The 19,763-nt window shown below is 42.3% G+C and overlaps 1 protein-coding gene across 1 annotated transcript in view; it reads right to left on the bottom strand.

Moving 5' to 3' along the window:
* Positions 1 to 19,763, bottom strand: part of RNF38 (ring finger protein 38) — a gene marked incomplete at its 5' end in the record, with an annotated part of 127,163 nt that overhangs the window by 76,346 nt on the left and 31,054 nt on the right. The gene's annotated exons all lie outside the window — the stretch shown is intronic.

The following is a 19,763-nucleotide window of genomic DNA, read 5'->3' on the forward strand; positions in this document are numbered from 1 at the left end:
AGACAACATGTATAAACATGAACATATTTTTAAAAAAAGCATCATATATAATACTTTGTTTAAAAAGCAAACCTAGATTAAAGAAAATTTTTATATATGAGACTGAGTCAGTTTTTACTGGCAGAATATGCTTTTGCCAATATAAACTGCTTTAGTGCTGGGGAGTTGGTTTCCTAATCATACCAGTAAACTCATACTAGCTAAACTCTGTCGTACAACACCCCTATGACTGCCTACAAAACAAAGTCTTGTTGATAGTCCTACTCCAGCTATTTCTTCACAACCTTGACTCTAAACCCCACTTAGAGTACAGAAGGTTCACCTGCACTTTTACAACTGTAGAATCCAGCAAGCAAAACCAGAACTAGATGCAGAGCTATCTACAACTGTATAGTAAATATCTGCTGAACAGACTTCTCTCAAAAACATCCTTTTGCAAAGTAATTCACAAATACAGACTTCCTTTTAATCACCTGTCTGAATCACTGGGACCATTGCACGTCATCTGCAGCAAGAGCTGAATGGAAGGAAAAACAATCAGAAATGTGCACGCGCTCACATGGCAGGAGACCCAGCCCAGGAAGGTGAAGCTAAGCTATTAGTCTCACTGAAATCAGTTGAGAGCATGCCCAGGCAAACTGACATGGCTGAAGTCACAGCTCCATTTTTTTCCAGCCGTGGCAAACTGATTGCGCATGCACAGTCTGTTACTGTGTTTGTGTGTTTATAGGGAAGCATTAAACTGTATTCAAATGGGTATAAAATAAATTCCCAGGATATTCTCTTGACATAAGTTTCACTGTTAGTTAACAGTAAACATTCAAGTAAAATTTTAACACTGTGTACATATAATGCAAACAAATTAGATCACATTATTGAATTAATAACCCAGCAATTATTATACAAACAAAACATAGCTGTAGGAACCACAAACACCAGCCAAATCCAGAAAACCTCTACTACATAGGCTCTTACAAATCAAAATGAAACCATGTTTTTAAATTAAAAAAGAAACAAAGAAACCAAACAGTAGTATTTCCTCAGGCTCTGGCCAGGAATGCCAAGTTTTATTGCCTGTGGTACGTTTTCACCACAAAGTAATAAATTCTGCCATGGATGAGGGTATAGTGGCAGCAGCAATTTTTAACTACAGTACTATTAATGGCAACAGCTTTTAACAGGTTTTATGAAACTATTAATTCTATCTTAATATTTGAGTTTAGTAACCAAACATTTTTCCTCTCCTCCTTTTCTTGAACAGTCTTAAAAAAAGCCAAACACCAAAACCAACAAACAAATGCAAAAAACCGAACCAACACACCAAGATTTTGGCAAGGGAGGTATCAGTGGATGCAAAGGGCAAAAGGTAGCCAGGATGAACAGATGCAGGGTATTATGCTTTCTACTTACTTCTTTGCACAGCAACATCAGTGAAGGCAGTACATCAATTTTTTCATTTAAATTACTTTTTAACTCACACCATCTCCAGCTGGAAAGGGAGATTTTGTCCTACAGTTAAGTGAAGAACGAGGGGACAGCAGTAGAGAGTAAAGGACTCAGAACGGCAGGAACAAGAGGCACTTCAGGAGTAACATTACAGGCTGAAGGGGCGCCTGTCTGAAGTGTACCAGCAGAAAACATATGCGGCCTGGGAACAGACAGGAGGAACAAGAGCTCTGCATCCAGTCACAAGACAATGTGATTGGAATAACTGAGACACAGCAGGAATGACCGAGTTGTGATGGACAGACAGATGGTCTTCAGGAAATGCAGACAGGGAAGATGAAGGTGAAGGGGTGCCTTTATGCAAAAGAGCAGTTTGGATATATGGAACTCTTTGAGGGGACAACAGCTGGTTGAGAGGGTCCACAACAGAAAAGAGACCAGTTAAGTGTAGCATCGTGGCAGAAATGGCTTTCTTACAGACCTCCCAAGTAAATGAAGCACCCTAAACAACTTCAGGATTGCTCTTGATCACAGCCGTGGTTCTTACAAAGGATTTTAATCCCCTTGACATCTGCTGGAAAGGCAACAGATCAGGTGACACACACACTGGCAAGGAGATTTCTAGAAAGACTATCTCCTTGATATAGGTACCAGATAGGCTAACTTGTGATAGTGCATAGCTAAGCACATCTGCTATTCACTAGCTGGGAAGTACCCATTAAGGATATAAAAACCACTGGAAGCATTGGTGGTAGTGACCATGACATAGGGGAGTTCAAGATCCTGAGGGCAGAGAGGAAGGAGAGTAGTAGAGGACAGACCATGGACTTTAGGAAAAGCAGACTTGGGGAGTGGTAGGTGTGAACCAATTGAAAGCTGCAATGAAAGGTAAAGGATCACAAGAAAGCTGGCAGGTCTTTAAGGACATTCTCCAAGCACAGGAACAGTCCTGCCCAATACTCAAGAAATCAAGCAGACGTATCAGGAGACCTGCCCAGCCAAGGCAGGAACTCATGGTGGAACACCACTGCAAAAAGGCAGCATCCAGGAGGTGAAAGCAAGGTTAGGCTACAAAGAAGGAATTTAGAAATATTGCCTGGGCATGCAGGAATGGTATCAGGAAAAGCAAAGCTCAGCTGCACGTAAGATCTGCAAGCATCCTAAGGATAACAAGAAGAGCTTCTACTGCTACATTAACAGTAAGAGACTGAACAAGGAAAATGTGGGACAGTTACTGAATGGAGTAGGTGATTTACTGACAACAGAAACAGATAAGGCAGAGGTACTCGATGTCTTCTTTGCCTTTGTTTTTCACCAGCAAAGTCTTCCAGTGTCTGCTCTTACAGACAGGGTTCAAGGAGGGAAAGCATGGCCATCAGTTGATGATGACTTAGTCAGGAATTACTTAACAGAACTTGATCCATACAAGTCCATGGGATCAGACCTGTTACGTCCAAGGGGTAATGAGAGAGATTGGCAATGCCATAGCAGAGCTGCTGTGTCTCACATTTGAAGTATAGTGGAGATCGGGGAGGTCCCTGATGACTAGGCAAAAGCAAATGTTGCACCAATCTTAACCAAAACCAAACCAAACAAAAAAAAAGCCAAAAGGACAATTTGGGGAACTGGAGGATGGTCAGCCCCACTTTGATCCTCCATGAAATCATGAAGCAAGTGAGTTCTCTTTGAGCATGTTTCTGAACATACAAATGGAAAGGTGACTGTGAACAGTCAACATTTGCTCCTGCAGTCCCCATTCTATTCCTAGTCACCACGCAGAAAGTTACTATGGGACTGTCCTGGTTTCAGCTGGGATAGAGTTAATTTTCTTCTTAGTAGCTGGTAGAGTGCTGTGTTTTGGATTTAGGATGAGAATAATGTTGATAAGACACTGATGTTTTGGTTCTTGCTGAGTAGAGTTTACACTAGTCAAGGACTTTTTAGCTTCTTGTGCTCTGCCAGGTGCATAAGAAGCTGGGAGGGAGCATAGCTAGGACAGCTGACCCAGACTGGCCAAAGGGCTATTCCATACCATATGACATCATGCTCAGTATATAAGCTGGGGGAAGAAGAAGGAAGGGGGGGACATTGGGTGTGATGGCGTTTGTCTTCCCAAGTAACCGTTACGCGTGATGGAGCCCTGCTTTCCTGGAGATGGCTGAACACCTGCCTGCCGATGGGAAGTAGTGAATGAATTCCTTGCTTTGCTTTGCTTGTGCGTGTGGCTTTTGCTTTACCTATTAAACTGTCTTTATCTCAACCCATGAGTTTTCTCACTTTTACTCTTCCGATTCTCTCCCCCATCCCACCGGGGGGGAGTGAGCGAGCGGCTGTGTGGTGCTTAGTTGCTGGCTGGGGTTAAACCACGACAGGGACATCATGCATATCTGTACCTGTGGCTGAAAGAAATTAAGGAACTAGCAAATGGAGGGATGAGAGCGGAGGACGAAGAGGAGTCAAAAGCACACACCTCTAATTGGAAACCTCCACTTAAGAGCTGGCTATGGAAGTACAAATCCAGATCCTAAAGCTTACATCCACTTTGAACTCTTTTTTTAAGCAAACCTATAAAATGGCAATGAAATAAATGAGACAAATATCCAGGAAAGACTATTTTTAGAAATACAAGTTTATCATAACCTTTAAAGCAAAAAGAACAGAAAAATCTCCATCGGAAGCTCAGACAAATCTCAAGTATTTAGAAAAGAAAATGCTCTTTTAATTGTCAAAAAATGTAAGGAGAAACAATAACATGCTGACAGCCTACTATAATTTGCAAAAAAAAGTGTATGCAGCTCTTGTCTGCCTTCTCACCATTATTGCACGCCAATCCATTTGCCACTGAAATCCGCCAACTACAAACATCCAAACTGCCACATGCCTTCTGAACAGAAAGAAAGGGCTGTCCTTTTTAAACAGTAGAGCATTTGCAGATGTTTCTGAAAATTACTGTTGAAGCTCCCTCTGGCAGCTGTAAGTAGCTCTGAAGAACTCGGCTGGAACTGAGAGGCTCTCAGCACCAGCATCCTCCCTAGTCTCAAAGTATGACAAGTACTCCTTGGGTTCTGACACAGACCACCTCTCAGAGAGAAGAGGCTTGCATTCACCAAATGTCAGCTTCTCCCTCATTACAATATTACTGTCCAGAAACATTCACTAAAAGCTTCTGAGCAATCTGCAGTTTCATACAGGTCCTCTCTCATTCCATCTCTACATTGCCCTGCTTTGTGTATCATACTGGCTTAAAATCACTCACTGAAAACCTGTGCTCAGATCATTGAGAATCCGTGGTGCAAAAGCCCTTCTGAAGTCTCCCCCCTCTGCCCACCCCTAGGTCCATTATATCCAAGCACCCCCCTAGAAGCAAAGCAAAGTTTGCCAGAACTACGAAGCATTCTTTTACTGCAGTTTCAGAAGACTGATTCCAGGGCTGCTATGTGCATTTGAGCTGTTCATGAAAGCTTAACTTACTGCTGTATTCAAGGCTTCACAAGAGTTCACAGCTGCAGCCAATGATGTGTGCCATCTTGGCATGCACTGGAGACTGCGCTAAGGAGCTGTTAGAGCCAACGTTATGACAAGCATCTCAGAGTGAGGCTTCAACAGATTTATATTCTCAGTGTGTTGGCCACAGGGAGCACCACAAACCATGCCAGTGTCTGTTTCACAACAGACATGAAGAGAAGCCAAGTTAGGAGCCACAAAACGTAAGACAGCTTAGATCCATCACAGGTTTGTCTCTTGTGGGAATATGAGGATACTGAATGAATCCAGCATATGCATTTCAAGCCATAAGAGGATTGAGAGGCCTAAAGAACTGATGCTACAACGAACATTGCTGGCAAACACATCCTGCCTTGGCAAAAGCTGAGAGTCTTGAGATCAGGTCTACGTGATGCCTTTTCACCAGCATGGCTACATAGATTAGTTTGAAGGAGAGATGATCCTTACCTGAGGTAATTGTGCCAAAAATAACAGATAGAACGTATGCAGCAATACTAGCAAAACTGTTTTACCGGTACCTGACTTTTTTTTTTTGCATAGACAAGCTTTGTTGTTACTTCAGCATTCATCCAAGAAGCACTTTGCCATCTCAGCATACTAGAGTAGTCACTTTTGCCATGCACTCTAAGGGAGTTAGACATAGTGCCAGGAAACTCAGTAGATGCACAAACCAGCTGGACAAGGAGTGGCATAAGCAAACAGGCCAGGAAAAGCAGTGCAGACTACAGGGTATCAGATTGGAGACTGAGGACTGGATACCCTTGTCTACCACCCAAATGAGTAAGGCTTAGAAAGCATCCACATTATAGTTCACCTGCAAAACAGACATTGTGCAGAGGATTCCATGGCAACCACCTTGTTAATGCCCCAAATAATCAGCAGGTGAGACTACCCCACTCTCAGAAAGGAAAGCATCTGAACGTGACTGTAATAATAGGGTGCACAGCATACCACTAGAGAGTTTCACACATTATGCCCTAGGAGAATGCAACAACTGCAGAAGCCCACTTGTAGGCACTTTCTCTGATCAGATTCTCAGGTTATATGTTCTGAGTTACAAAACTAAGTTCTTGCTATGTAGTACAGCGTCACTACTAAAGCACAACAGCGAGTCTGAACTAACGTGGCAGAGTGAATGCATTAGTTACTATACTATACTATCCTTCCTTCTTTTTTAATTTTTATGGAGAGAAAAGGCTTGCTGCTCTGTGCGAGGACAGCATGAAAGCTAGTCTGAGAAAAGCCACTATGTGACCTGGCAGAGTTGGAGAGCAGAAAAGCAAATCCAAGGTTTGCACTTTCATCACTTCACTACCAACTGGAGGGGTGGTGGTGTGGGGAAAACGAACCCACCCACCAACCCCTGCCAAATAGTAAAACTGCAGTAAAGTTTGAGAATCATCTGCATATAAGCCAGAATGTTTTGGACTGACTCTTTGATGCTTGACTTTGAGAAAGGAAAAATGAAGAACAAAGGACAACAGCCATCTCTTCTCAACAGTACCTGTGAGCAGATGGTCACGTATTTTGGGGTCATTTTGTCCCCCCCAGCCCTCCAAAGGTTGAATGTAAATGTAGGGGGGGGGGGGGGGGGGTGGATGGGGAAAGACCAGAGAAAGTGAGAAAGATACGTAGTAAAAATAAAGTTTGGTGTTCTGTCTCTCTCACACAGCCTGCATGGGACAATGAAGATCACAAAGATCCTTTTTCTAGTAACTGTGACATATAAAGAGATCTCCTGATGTACCCAAGAGATCTAGCAAGAAAACCGTGTTACTCTATGTAGGGCACACGAAGACTTTGTTACGGTAACCCAGGATAGTTCGTTTCCCCCATCTCAGTATGTAGAGTACAGAACACATCTTATCTTCTTGTTACAGTAACCTGGGACAGTTCACTTCTTCCCATCCCATTCGAGTATGTAGAGTCCTAAGCACGTTTTATCTCATTATCATGGTAACCCAGGATAGTTCACAGCGCCCCCCCCGCCATCTGCACCCACCCTTCCATAAGCACCAACCTGATGGCCAGCTGCGGATCTTGGAATTTGGACAGCAGCACCTGCACTACATCAGTGAGTTCACTAACAAGCAAAATAGGACATTGCATATGTATGATATCGGCACAAGTTTTATTATCCACCCCTACAGTGCTTTCCCTTGAGCTTCACTCCAAAGGAGGGCTCCACTGCATCAGGTCCCCATTTGATTAGCATTGGCATCCCGGGGCTTCCACTGTGGTAACCCCATGCTTTCATTAAAGCCAAAGCTTTCACTTGCCAAGTCTTGTGTCTCATCCCTGAGGGATTCACACTTGCTTTTTGCACATAATACCCTACTATGAGCAAAATTACAGAAAGTTGGTATCTTAATCAGGCTGATTAATTTTCTTAGTTTTTATACCTTATCCTCTTTGACCAAGTGCAAATAATTCTTTCATCATTATAAGGGGAAGAAAGTAGGCCTGTGATAGGACAGTTTTCCTCATGTTATCATATACAGCACCAAAGAAAAAACGTAGCAGCATAGTAGATCTGAGCACAGGTGTATTAATCAAAGCAACAGAAACTAGACGTCAAAACACAACATTAAACCTCCGGGTACTCCAGCTGCAGTAGTCTAAGCACTAGGAACCATTCTTACCATACCGGCTTACTCAGAAAAGCTGAATGAAAATCAGGTAACATTGAAATCTTAAAGTGACACCACTCCCACACACCGCAAATGCTAAACCAAATAGAAAAGGAGAGAAAAGAATTATATGCTGGTAAAAATAAAAAGGTCTTCCCCAGCAATGTACAGAGCTTCTCTTCAGCCATGACTACTACAGTGTACAAATCATGCCTTTATTGAGTAACTGTATGTCCAGCAAATCACATCCAAAAAAAAAGGACGAAAATGCTAATTTAACCATTTGCTACATGCAGGCAGGACATGCTGTCCCTCAAGCAATACAATTTCTGATTCTAACGTGTAATACACAGCCATAAAAACACACACTGAGAGCTGCAGGACATTTTACTGGGCTTCATAAAGAAGGGAAAGCTAACAATTAATCCAACTTTTAGCTAATAAAAGCCAGCCTAAAAGGAAGCTAAGCTGCATTTCCAAAGGAAATTCATTATTTGGGAAGGCAGAGAATCACTTACAAAACATAGCTAACATGGTGACTGAAACCAGTATCTCCAACATTCAAGAACACCACTTTGGACAGTCCTTGGCTCTTCAGTTTTTAGATAAAGTAATAGGTTTAGCCAGAAATTTCACAATCTGAATGCCACCAGCAGACTTGTTTTTCAGGGTTTTCAATTTTCCAAAGTTTTGTTTAGCCAAAGACAATCCAAAGACATCTTCAGTGTGTAGCTTACCAGTATTTTACCCAGCATGGGACAGCAAGACTGAAAGCTACACACACACACAAGATGCAGCACAGCTTCCAAGTGAACAAGGAAGCATGAGGATGTAGCTACAAAACAAAGACAGAAACAGAATTGAATGTAGTCTACACACAAAGAAAGAGCAGTCAAACAGCTCATGTCAAGATGTAGAAACCCACTGAAAAAGCTATACCTGCACCTTGAAGCCAGTTTCTGTCTCCCACGATTAGTCTAAAAAAGCATCTAGTATGTGACAGGAGCCTGAAGGAACATCTGTTTTTATGTAACAATAAGTTCGTTACCAGGTCTTATTCCTAAGATCTTCTCTAGAGGATGCAGATCTGGAAATTCCTTCCCATATTGACACATGAAACAGATAACACAAAGTAGGTGAATGCAGCATGTGTACTAGATCACACCCAAATTGCCTGTGCAATCAGAACAAAACAGTCACGTTTCCTTCTCTTGTGTTACCTTGGAGCTAACCTAAATCAAACTGGTCCCTCTCTTTTCTCATCCCAGTAGCCTTAAATAAGCATATTCATAGCCTCCATTTAGAATTTTACACCGCGTCTTTATTTAGTCTTCTTGGGGGAAAAAATATCCTCTTGCAATTGCCGCTGAAATGCCTAAGGGTTCACAACCCTTACAATGCTCCATGCTGTGGTACAAGGAGTAGCCTCTGTGCTGGCAGGCACCTTAAACTATCACACTGGTAACATCAGTAAAACAGTCCTGCAGTAACACACCCATACTTCACACACAACCCGGGTGGCAGGCACACTGTAGTTCCTTTTAATTCCCATTTCAAACCCAGAAAATGCCAGTAAATCAGATCTATACACTAAGGTCACGCTCCCTTTTATTTGAGTTAAGCACAAAGCTACCCATTTCACTACCTCTGTAGATAAGGAACAGCAAGGAAGTTTGACTCCCTGTCTTTTCAACAGTTAAATGCATTTCAGCTATTAAGACTCACTGATCATACCATAAAACAAAACATTTATGTCATTGTAAGAAATGACATGCAATTTTCACCAAATTAGAGAAGAATGAGTGAAAAACAATACTAGGTTTTATGCGGGCACCTACACCAGCTGCTAAGCAGGATTTATAACTGTACATTTAAGCAGGAAAACATCATTGTCCTTACTCTATTGATACATGAAAGAAACACACACAGAAGTCATCAGAAAAGATGTGCCGAAGTAGATGGAAGTAGTGAAAAGTAAGACCCATACATCAATTGTCATCACATACTTAAAGTAAACAAATTAGGAAAAATGCTCCAAACTCTCCTGGGTGTTCTCTAAACTTGTGCATTTCAAATGTTACACATAACAGTTCATATACAGTGCAAAGAAATACAACTTGTAAAGGCCGCAGAAGTAACATCTGCATTCTGCCTATATACCACAAGAAAGGATACACATGCTTGAAAACAAATAGAAAGAGTCAAAAATCAAATTTAACAGTAGTGCAATGCATAAGGATTTGGTGGAAAAAGCTATCCTTTCTCAGGCTCTTTTCATAAAGAAGTCACATAGGTATGTAGGAGGTTTTTGGTTGTTTGGTTTTGGTTTTTTTTGTTTGTGTTTTGTTTTGCCTCCCCTTCCCCCCAACAGTGACGCAAGTGACAACTTTTGGACTACTAGACTCTTAAGTAGTTCTAGTGCTAGAACATACCAAAATTGGCACCTTATTTATTAATTCTACCTTACAGGCAACGGCTATAGTCACCTCAAAATTGCTGACCACAGTTTATAACTGTGAATATAGATATTTAAAAATATTTTAATTTAGAATGTACAGTTTACTCCACAAATTTTTTTATGTGCAAAATTGACAGCATTTAACTGTTGAGGATCACATGCTTCTCCCATTGGGAAGAAAAAGGAAGCTAAGAAAAATTTCCCTGATCAATACAGAACAGTTTGGTAACAGAAAGACTGCCTGATTTTGCAAATTTCTTCATCCACATCACTCCATAAGGATCAACAAGGAACATTCTGAAGAAAATGCATTTTGTTCACATAGTAAGGGAGAAAGAGCAACTAATTCCCCTTTCTGCCTTCACAGAACTCAGTGGTAGTCAAATGCACACAACATGTTAGAATTACAGGGTGGGGAAAAACAAGGTTAATCACGGAAAGTCCTACACAAATGACTAATCAAAATGGGTCTGACCTAGTTTGTGAAAGTTATGTTCTATTTGGCTCTCTAATACATAAATTCAGCATTTTTCCACAAGAGTTGTGCTGTCACAGAGAGGCCTTGTCTCCATAACAAAATTCATAGCAGTAGCTATCCTGAAATCAGTTTCAGGATCTGGAGATACTAAAAATCCAACTGGACACTGTCCTAGGCAACCTGCTCTAGATGACCCTGCTTGAGCAAGGAGGTTGGACTAGACGATCTTGAAAGCTGCCTTCCAGCCTCAGCCATTTTGTGATCTGTACACACCGACAGAGATTACTCTAGGCTAATTAAAGAAGCCACCTACTCCAGAACAAGCTACATGATCCCAAGCAAACATCATGGGGTATTTTAAAGCTTGCCATATCCTTTTATGGGCAATCCCCCATGAAAAGCCATTATTAAAAAAAATAATTTGAAAAATAGCATGAAAAGCAATTATTAAAAATAGTTTAAAGCATTGAATTTATGACCTGGTTCAATTAATGATTGCTGTCTCTCATTCTCCTGCTGTATATCCAAGTAAAGAGCCTGGCTGTGTCTTTCAGGTAACTCCTTTACAGATACAGGCAGACTGCTACTACATACCCCTGCTCCATAGTTGTCTTTTCTCCAGGCCAAATAAGCCCCAGTCCATCAGCCTCTCCTCAGAAAGGCAAGCAAGCACTCCAGCTTCTGTGGTGCTTCATGGTCCTCTGCTGAGCTCTGTCCAGTTTTTCAGCGTTTTTCTTCATACTGTGCGGGTCAAAAGCAGATGCAGCATCCCAGATGCAATCTAATGAGTGCCAAGTAAAGAAGAACCACTTCACTTGATCCACTTGCTATGTTCCTGTTAATACAGTTCAGGATGCTGTTAGCCTTCATCACTTCCAGAGTGCGCTCCTTGTTCACGTGTAGCCTATTGTCCCCCAGGACCTCCAAGAGCTTATTGGCAGAGCTACTCCCCAGCCAGTCAGCCTCAGCCTGTATTGTTTCAGGGAAATAGCATGTCCTGCTACATTTGTCTTTGTTAAATTTTACAACGTGCCTGTAGGTCCACTCTTCTAGCCTGTCTAGACTGCTCTGGATAGCGGCCCTTACCTCAAGTGTATAAACTGCAAACCCAGATGGGAGTCGCTCATAGACTTGATGAGGTGCATTATTAACAGCCTGGACAAGGAGATGTAAAGACATTAAACAGATCCCAGGATAGACCCCTATGATATTACTATCTGGAGGCCAGTAGTGAGTATTATACACTAACCACTACTTTCTGAGCAGTTTTTCACCCATCCAGACCTTACCATCCCAAATGGGATGCAAGGATGCCATGGGAGACCACAGCAATAGCCTTGCTAAGAATCAAGGCAGATGACAGCCTTTTACTCTCCCATTGTCCACAGATTAGTCATTTCATCACAGAAGACAATCAGGTTGGTGAAGCTTGATTTATCCCTTTCCTCCTTCATGTACCCAGAAATGGCTTCCAAAAGGATTTATTCCACTCAGACCAATGTAGGTCTTTCAAAAATGAGGAATAGTGTGCTGTTGTTTCTTTTCACAGCTCATTAAAGATCCAGCTCACAGGGAGAGAAGATATTCATTCTCCAGCCAAGGTGAGGGGGATGCTATAAATGTTTTGTGAGACTTACATGATCACAGAAGTAAACTTGCCATGCATAAATAATCTAAAAAAATTATTTTGCGAAGGAGACTCCCCAACACTGCATTATAACTTCTAAGTCAGTGCCTCCCACAATTTCACAGAATCTGTATTTGTTGGTATTGCAAGGTTTGTATCTTTTCACAGTGTATCACACAGAGCTTTAATATGACCTTGTTGTGCTTTAGTTTTCAACCTTCATTTAGAGGAGTGAATGCCTGCTTTTGGCCAGCAGATACTGTGAGAAACGAATTCACTCACAGCTTTAACTAACTCTGGACAACAGGGGACAGTCATTCAATCTTCTCCTGCACTGTACACACCTAGAGTATACACCTAAAGTAAAAAGAGTTGCTTTACTGGCACTCTGGGAGTATTTAAAACCTTCTAATAAAAAAGTATCAGAGCTTACCACCAGATCTACAACCCACCCAGTAGCCTCTTGGGGAGGTTGCTCACTTAACTGCTCTGTAATGAGTCAGAACTCCCTGTACAAGCAAAAAGTATGACAATAAATGCGCATTTTTCGTTTGCATGGTCTCCAAAGAAAAATCAACAGTATTTTGAACTACACAACTACTACTGTCAAGCATATTTAACTTTTAGACAATTTTGAAAGGGACTTCTGATATAGCTCAGCTTATTCAAATCTTGATGGATTTTTCTTTTACACGTTTTTCCCCATAGAGCAACCTGTTAATAAAAATCAAGACTTCTAATTCATGAGAACCATATATAATCCTGTGCCACCCCAGTGCTCAAAATAACATATAAACCCATGGGATGGTTACCAGCTTCAGGAGAGTTCACTCAGCTAAGATTTCAGCAACAACTAAAAGCATTTTTCCCATTTTCTGCTAGATAGAAAACACTAAGCTTAAAAAGAGGTAATAAAAAGAGGAGTTCAACAAAAAACACAAAGGCTTTAAGAATTGCAAAATACTGCAGCTGACACTGGAAGTCAGTTACTGAGGTCAGCCATTTGGGCAGATAGAAAGCAGAAGAGCATTAAAGACAAGGAAACACACATCATGACTTGAGGGTCAGAAGCAGACCAGATTAGGAAAATTCTCATTCGGCATTATTTAAATTGGAATCTGCCAATTAGTTAAAATCGCTTCATTTTGACAATGCTTCAGTGAGTTCCCTTGGTCTCCCACCACAGGAATCCCCTGCTCCTTAGTGGACTGCCAGCCAGGTTCTCCAGGAGTCTGGACCACAACACTCCGAGGCTGTGTCTCTGGGGCCACCTGCAGGACTACCCTGAGGCTCCCACCTATTCACAAACTCTGCAGTAATCAAATTCTCCATAAAACCCCAACCTCCTCCTCCCCAACTCATCCAGAGCCCTGATTAGGGAGCAAATGGAGACAGTAACTACCATCTAAGTATGCCCCTATGGACATCCCTGCCTCTGCATGCCTCAGAACTAAGAGCAAAAGTAAGGGAATAGGGAAAAAAACCACATACGTAAAATTCCCAAGTGTGGTAATACAAACATATATAAAGTAAAAGGGAAACTCAGATGACATATCTGTTAGGAACAGTATCTGACCAGTTAGAGGGTGAGGACATCTGGGGACAGGAGTGTAGGTCAAAGGAAAAGAAAAGTTTCTGATTGATTTTGGAGAACAAGTTGTTTTTGTAATGGGATAGGGAATTTTTGCATGGAGGGTAATGCAGTTTTAACTCCTACCCTTAGCTACTTTCCTCCCTTAAGAAAAAAAACATCCCATGCAATGAAGAAATTTCACAAAAACATTTCAACATCAAAAGTACATTTTACCTTTGGGGAAACACTAAGAGTTTCTGTGCTTGCATCCTAAAGCTAGACTGGCAGCCCCCCAGGTTGTTTGGACAGAGTCCACTTCATTCCAGCAAAGATTTAGAGCATTAGAAAAGGCTTTTCGCTGACACAGGACAGTATCAGAAATACCTCTTAAGTAACACGACCCAGACTGGTGTTTTTCACATTCACTAACACTTTCTGAGTGCTTCAGATACTAGATTAACATTTTCCAATACAAGACACAGACTCTGCCATTAGAATAAGTGGAGGCTGTATTGGTAAGGAGCTACAACGCTGTACAAAAATTTGATCAGACTCTAAATCCTCTTAAATATAATAGGATGCACACAGCACTACAGCACTGTCTTTTTAAAGCTGCTATACTACAGCATTAGTGAGTCACTGCACAGCAGCTGCAGTGTACAAGCCTGCAGTAACCTGCTGGAAATTCCTTAGTGGACCTACCATGCAAAGAAGGGCCCTGGCCATTAGAAACATTAACTGCTACATGCTAATCAAATAACCATGTATGTGTGTGGCAGGTGCACCTGCCCTGATAAAGACTGGGGTTTTCCAACTGTTGAAACACAGCCGCTGTTGATTTTTTTCGCGCCCCTACTTTTTGCACCCTTACTGCCCTACTGTGGCTGTTGTCACCTACACAGTCACGGGCAGATAGAGCCCTCGGCCAAGAGGAGCTGCCATCGTCATATATGACCACAGGTCAGATTCAACTAGGGTATAAATGGAGTCCCACCAGAGGGCAGATTGAGTCGGTCCTCCTCGGAGCAGCGGGTCTGCAGTTGGTGACTCTCCCAGTGGGTTGGGATGCTGCCCAAGGTAACTCCTGGAGGTTGAGAGCCCCCGCCCTATTAGGTGAGTGATTACGCATCTCGAGTCATCATTCTGAAACTTAAGAATTCTTAAGTCAGCTGTTGGCATCCTGAACCTATGGTTTACTAACATTCATTGGAGTACCAAAACACTTTTGATTAGAATAAATCTTATTTCAGGTTACATCACCTGCCTAATTTGACTTTGTGCACCTCCGTGACAATGTGACCTGCTGGTAGGCAGGAAAACCTCAGGAGCAGCCTCTGCGTGAGTTCAGTCAAGCCTCTGGCACTGCACTCCTGGTCAGCTGGAGCTCCAATTTAGCCAAAAGGCAATATTGCTGAACTGTTGGTGCAGAATTTTGGTAGCATGTTGTCAGTGAGAGCTCAAAGGAAATAGTGGTGCAACAGAATTATGAACCATTTCAGTTTGCTCGACTTCAAAATCACATCACAGATAAATCTTAAAATCATAGAATGCTTTGGGATGGAAGGGACCTTTAAAAGTCATCTAGTACATCCCCTCTGCAATTGGCAGGAACATCTACAACTAGATCAGGTTGCTCAGAGCCCCATCCAGCCTGACCTTGAATGTTTCCAAGGATGGGGCATCTACCACCTCTCTGGGCAACCTGTTCCAGTGTTTCACTACCCTCATTGTACAAAGTTTCTTCCTTATATCCAGTCTGAATCTACCCTCTTTAAAACCATTACCCCTTGTCCTGTCGCTACTGGCCCTGCTAAAAAGTCTGTCCCCATCTTTCTTATAAGCCCCCTTTAAGTATTGAAAGTCTGCAACAAGGTCTCCCCACAGCCTTCTCTTCTCCAGGCTGAACAACCCCAACACTCTCAGCCTTTCTTCATAGCAGAAGCGTTCCATCCCTCTGATCATTTTTGTGGCTCTCCTCTGGACCTGCTCCAACAGGTCCATGTCCTTCTTGTACTGAGGGCCCCAGAGCTGGACACACTACTCCAGGTGGGGTCTCACCAGAGCAGAGTAGAGGGGCAGAATCACCTCCCTCGACCTGCTGACCACGCTTCTTTGGATGCAGCCCAGGATATGGTTGGCTTTCTGGGCTGCGAGAGCACATTGCTGGCTCATGACCAGCTTTTCATCTATCAGTAGCCCCAAGTCCTTCTCCTCAGGGCTGCTCTCAATCCCTTCATCCCCCAGCCTGTATTGATACCAGGGATTGCCCCGACCCAGATGCAGGACCTTGTACTTTTCCTTGTTGAAACTCATGAGCTTCACACAGGCCCATTTCTCAAGCTTGTCCAGGTCCCTCTGAATGGCATCCTGTCCCTCAGGCATGTCAACTGCACCACTCAGCTTGGTGTCATCTGCAAACTTGCTGAGGGCGCACTCAATCCCGCTGTCTATGTCATTGATGAAGATATTGAACAGCACTGGCCCCAGAACGGACCCCTGAGGGACACCACTCGTCACTGATCTCCATCTGGACATCGAGCCATTGACCACTACCCTCTGGATGCGACCATCCAGCCAATTAGCTATCCACCGAACAGTCCGCCCATCAAATCCATATCCTTCCAATTTAGAGAGGAGGATATTGTGGGGGACTATGTCAAAGGCCTTACAGAATTCCAGATAGATGACATCCATAGCTCTTCCCTTGTCTACTGATGCAGTCACTCTATCATAGAAGGCCATTAGGTTGGTCAGGCAGGACTTGCCCTTGGTGAAGCCATGCTGGCTGTCTCACATCACCTCCCTGTCCTCCATGGGCCTTAGCATAGCTTCTAAGAGGATCTGTTTCATGATCTTCCCAGGCACAGAGGTGAGGCTGACAGGTCAGTAGTTCCCAGGGTCCTCCTTTTTTACCCTTTTTAAAAATGGGTGCAATATTTCCCTTTTTCCAGTCCCCAGGGACTTCACCTGACTGCCATGACTTTTCAAATATCACGGAGAGTGGCTTAGCAACTACATCAGCCAATTCCTTCAGGACTCTGGGATGCATCTCATCGGGACCCATAGACTTACGTACGTTCAGGTTTCTCAGGTGGTCACGAACCTGATCTCTTACAGTGAGAGGACCTCTGCCCCCCTGATCGCCGTCAAATAGCCCATTGACTCAGGAGGTGCGGGAAGAGAGGTTGCCAGTGAAGACTGAGGCAAAGAAGTTGTTGAGTACCTGTTGAGATTCTACTGTAGGACATGAACAGTTTGATATAAACCATCAAAGCTATTGCAAAACATGAACATTTGGTTTCTAAAAAGAATAAAATGCTTTAGATTACGTGTAACACAAACGCCATGCTCACCAACTTTCCCAACATTCGATTCCATAAACCAAAGAGTATCAAGAAGCTAAAGTCCAACAACCGCAGACACCCAAAAAAACCCCGTGTTTTCCTTATGTCTTCTGAACCACTTTCAGAGTCAGAACAGCTGCAATGGCCAGTTACCAAACACAGGGCCTCCAGCAAATACTTTTGTTGGCAGGAATGCACAAAACAGCCATGCCTGAAGTGACCAGTGGATTTCCACAGCACATGAAAGGTGTTCACCTTATTCAGTAACACCATCTTCACTAACCACGGTGAATTTGTTAAGATCTCTATGACTTTGTAGCTGTTGCAAGGCCTGATGGGGTTAATTTTTCTGAAGAACTCTGCTTTTGCGTAGGCACTCTTCTGCCAGTGTCCCAGGCTAGCTCTGCAAGAACGTCCAGAGTTCATTTCCTTATGAAAGCTCTGGTGAAGAGGCTGTCCACGCCATCTCCAGAGAGCAAACTGCTTCATGCACCCCACCCCATCTCCTTAACCCCCCAATCATTTTTGTTACTAAAAGCTAAAAATTTTATGCATGGTATTTCAGAAAAGCTATGTGGAGAAGTGATAGTAATTAAAAACTAGCCCAACAGATCTTTGTCTTGCACATTTATCTGGAATGGCATAGGTTTCTTTTTCTAGCAGCTCTTCTTTCTTACTGAAGGGAGAAAGTTCTTGCAAGGTAAAGTGCTACCTCAGCACTGAATTAAAGAACAAATGAACAGATTTTTCTCAGTGATCAGCAATTTACACTGCTGACAGATCTGAATGTGTGCCTTGGTTAGACCACCTCATCTATTTGCCACTCCAGAGGAAGAATATGCATTTTTCACTTTATAGATTCATCAGAAATACCTCATTTTTAAAAGAACTTGTTTCTTTTCTTCTTTCTTAAAAGCTACCTTTTTCTGTCCATAAAGCTAGAGCTTTAAAACCTCATAATATCAACTTTGCAAAACTTCAGACCCAGATGCCACCTAGTTCCTGACAACCCAGAATGGGAAAGCAAGCATATCACCTTGCCTTCAAAAAGACTGTCATAACAAAACAAGATGCTTCTGCAATAAAGTCAGATGGTTTTTGAGCCAGCTAAAAGCTTAGAAGGTTTCTGTTGTTCCCAAATGAGTAGTTCTCACTCTCACTGTAGGAAGTCTTGCATCACTCTGTTTCTCTCCATGGAGCAGAAGTTTTTCCAGAGGGTTAAAAGTTGCCTACTGACAAAGCTTTGGAGGGATTATGCTTTTTGGCAACAGAAAAAAATTAACAGGATGACAAACCCAGCCATTCAAATGAAAGCATACCTCTCACCTTCCTTTATAAAATTCATCTGATATGTTACAAGAGACAGTCAGAAAACAGTATTTCTGGTCTGTGAAAAACTGTCAATTTTTATTTAAATTCCAGCAGCTGACATTCTGAAAAAAAAAAAAAAAATTAAAAGTTTAACCTTATAACCAAATATATTACCAAGGTACAAATGCTTTAACAGAAATGTGTATCTGCTTCAGTTTTCTTCTCTCCTTCAAAGAGTTTATTATGGGAAGATGTCTTCCACATCTGCCATGACAATCAGGCATGTAGTTAGAGGCAGCAGAAGGTGTTCTTCTGCAAGAGGGCTTCCAACTACAAAGCATAAGTTGGGATGCTCTACCTAAACTGATCTTCACCTACAGCCTTCAATGGAAACTTCACAATATTTGATTTTCACCTTCTGAAGTTAGTTTAAATCAATTCCTGGTCAAGTGTTTTTCTTTGAAATGCCTTAAAAATCACCCCCAAGTATCAGAAGAGAAAGCACTTCTGGAAGAAAGAGAACATTTCTGGAGGTAGCAATTTCCCATTTTATGCTTCAGAGCAAAATGTTGACAGTCCTTTTAATGTGGAAGAAATGATCCATTATGATTGCTGATTACTATGGAAACAAGTCTTTGCTGTGAAAAAGATGGAAGAATCACAGAACAGTTGAGATTGGAAGGGGAAAGGGTCTCTGGAGGTCTTCTTATCCAACCCTCCTGCTCAAGCAGGACCACCTAGAGCAGGTTACCCTGGGCAACCTGTGCCAAAGCTCAGTCACTCTCACAGTCTCCTGATGTTCAGAAGGAACCTCCTGTGTTTCAGTTTGTGGTCACTGGCTCTCATCCTCAATCGCACAACCAGAGTTGTCTCAACTGATAGCAATACAATTACATTTTCCTCCAAATTTCAGCTGTCTTGGCCACTTCTCAAGATAGCACATAACCCACAAAGGAGGATGCAATAACATAATATACTGTCCACCTGCTTCAGGGTGAGAATATATTGAGGCAGTAGAAAATGAAACTATTCTAAAACCACAATGCTGCCTGCCTGCTTGGAGAATAAGGAAGAAAATCCAACAGTTCTTTCTTTCGACGTGTATTTGCAACATTCCCAGTATACAGTCACATCAAAATGAGAGGATTTTTATCTTCAGTAGGAGGTAAGTGTACCAGAGGAAAAGAAATGTACAGTCAAGGAACAGTTCCCCAACTACACGAACTCAGACAATCAAAAGCTGTGAATTTACAAAACATGTTTCTAATTTCTGCTCAATTTAACCTTAGCAAAGTTCAATGCAAGAACGAGTAATAACTATGCCTTAATTATTTTTTCCTTCTAAAAAAAACATAATTTGGGAGAAACCTGCTGACCTTACTGGGTCATAGT

Source organism: Platalea leucorodia (assembly GCF_965183815.1).
Source record: "Platalea leucorodia genome assembly, chromosome: Z".
NCBI lineage: Eukaryota > Metazoa > Chordata > Aves > Pelecaniformes > Threskiornithidae > Platalea > Platalea leucorodia.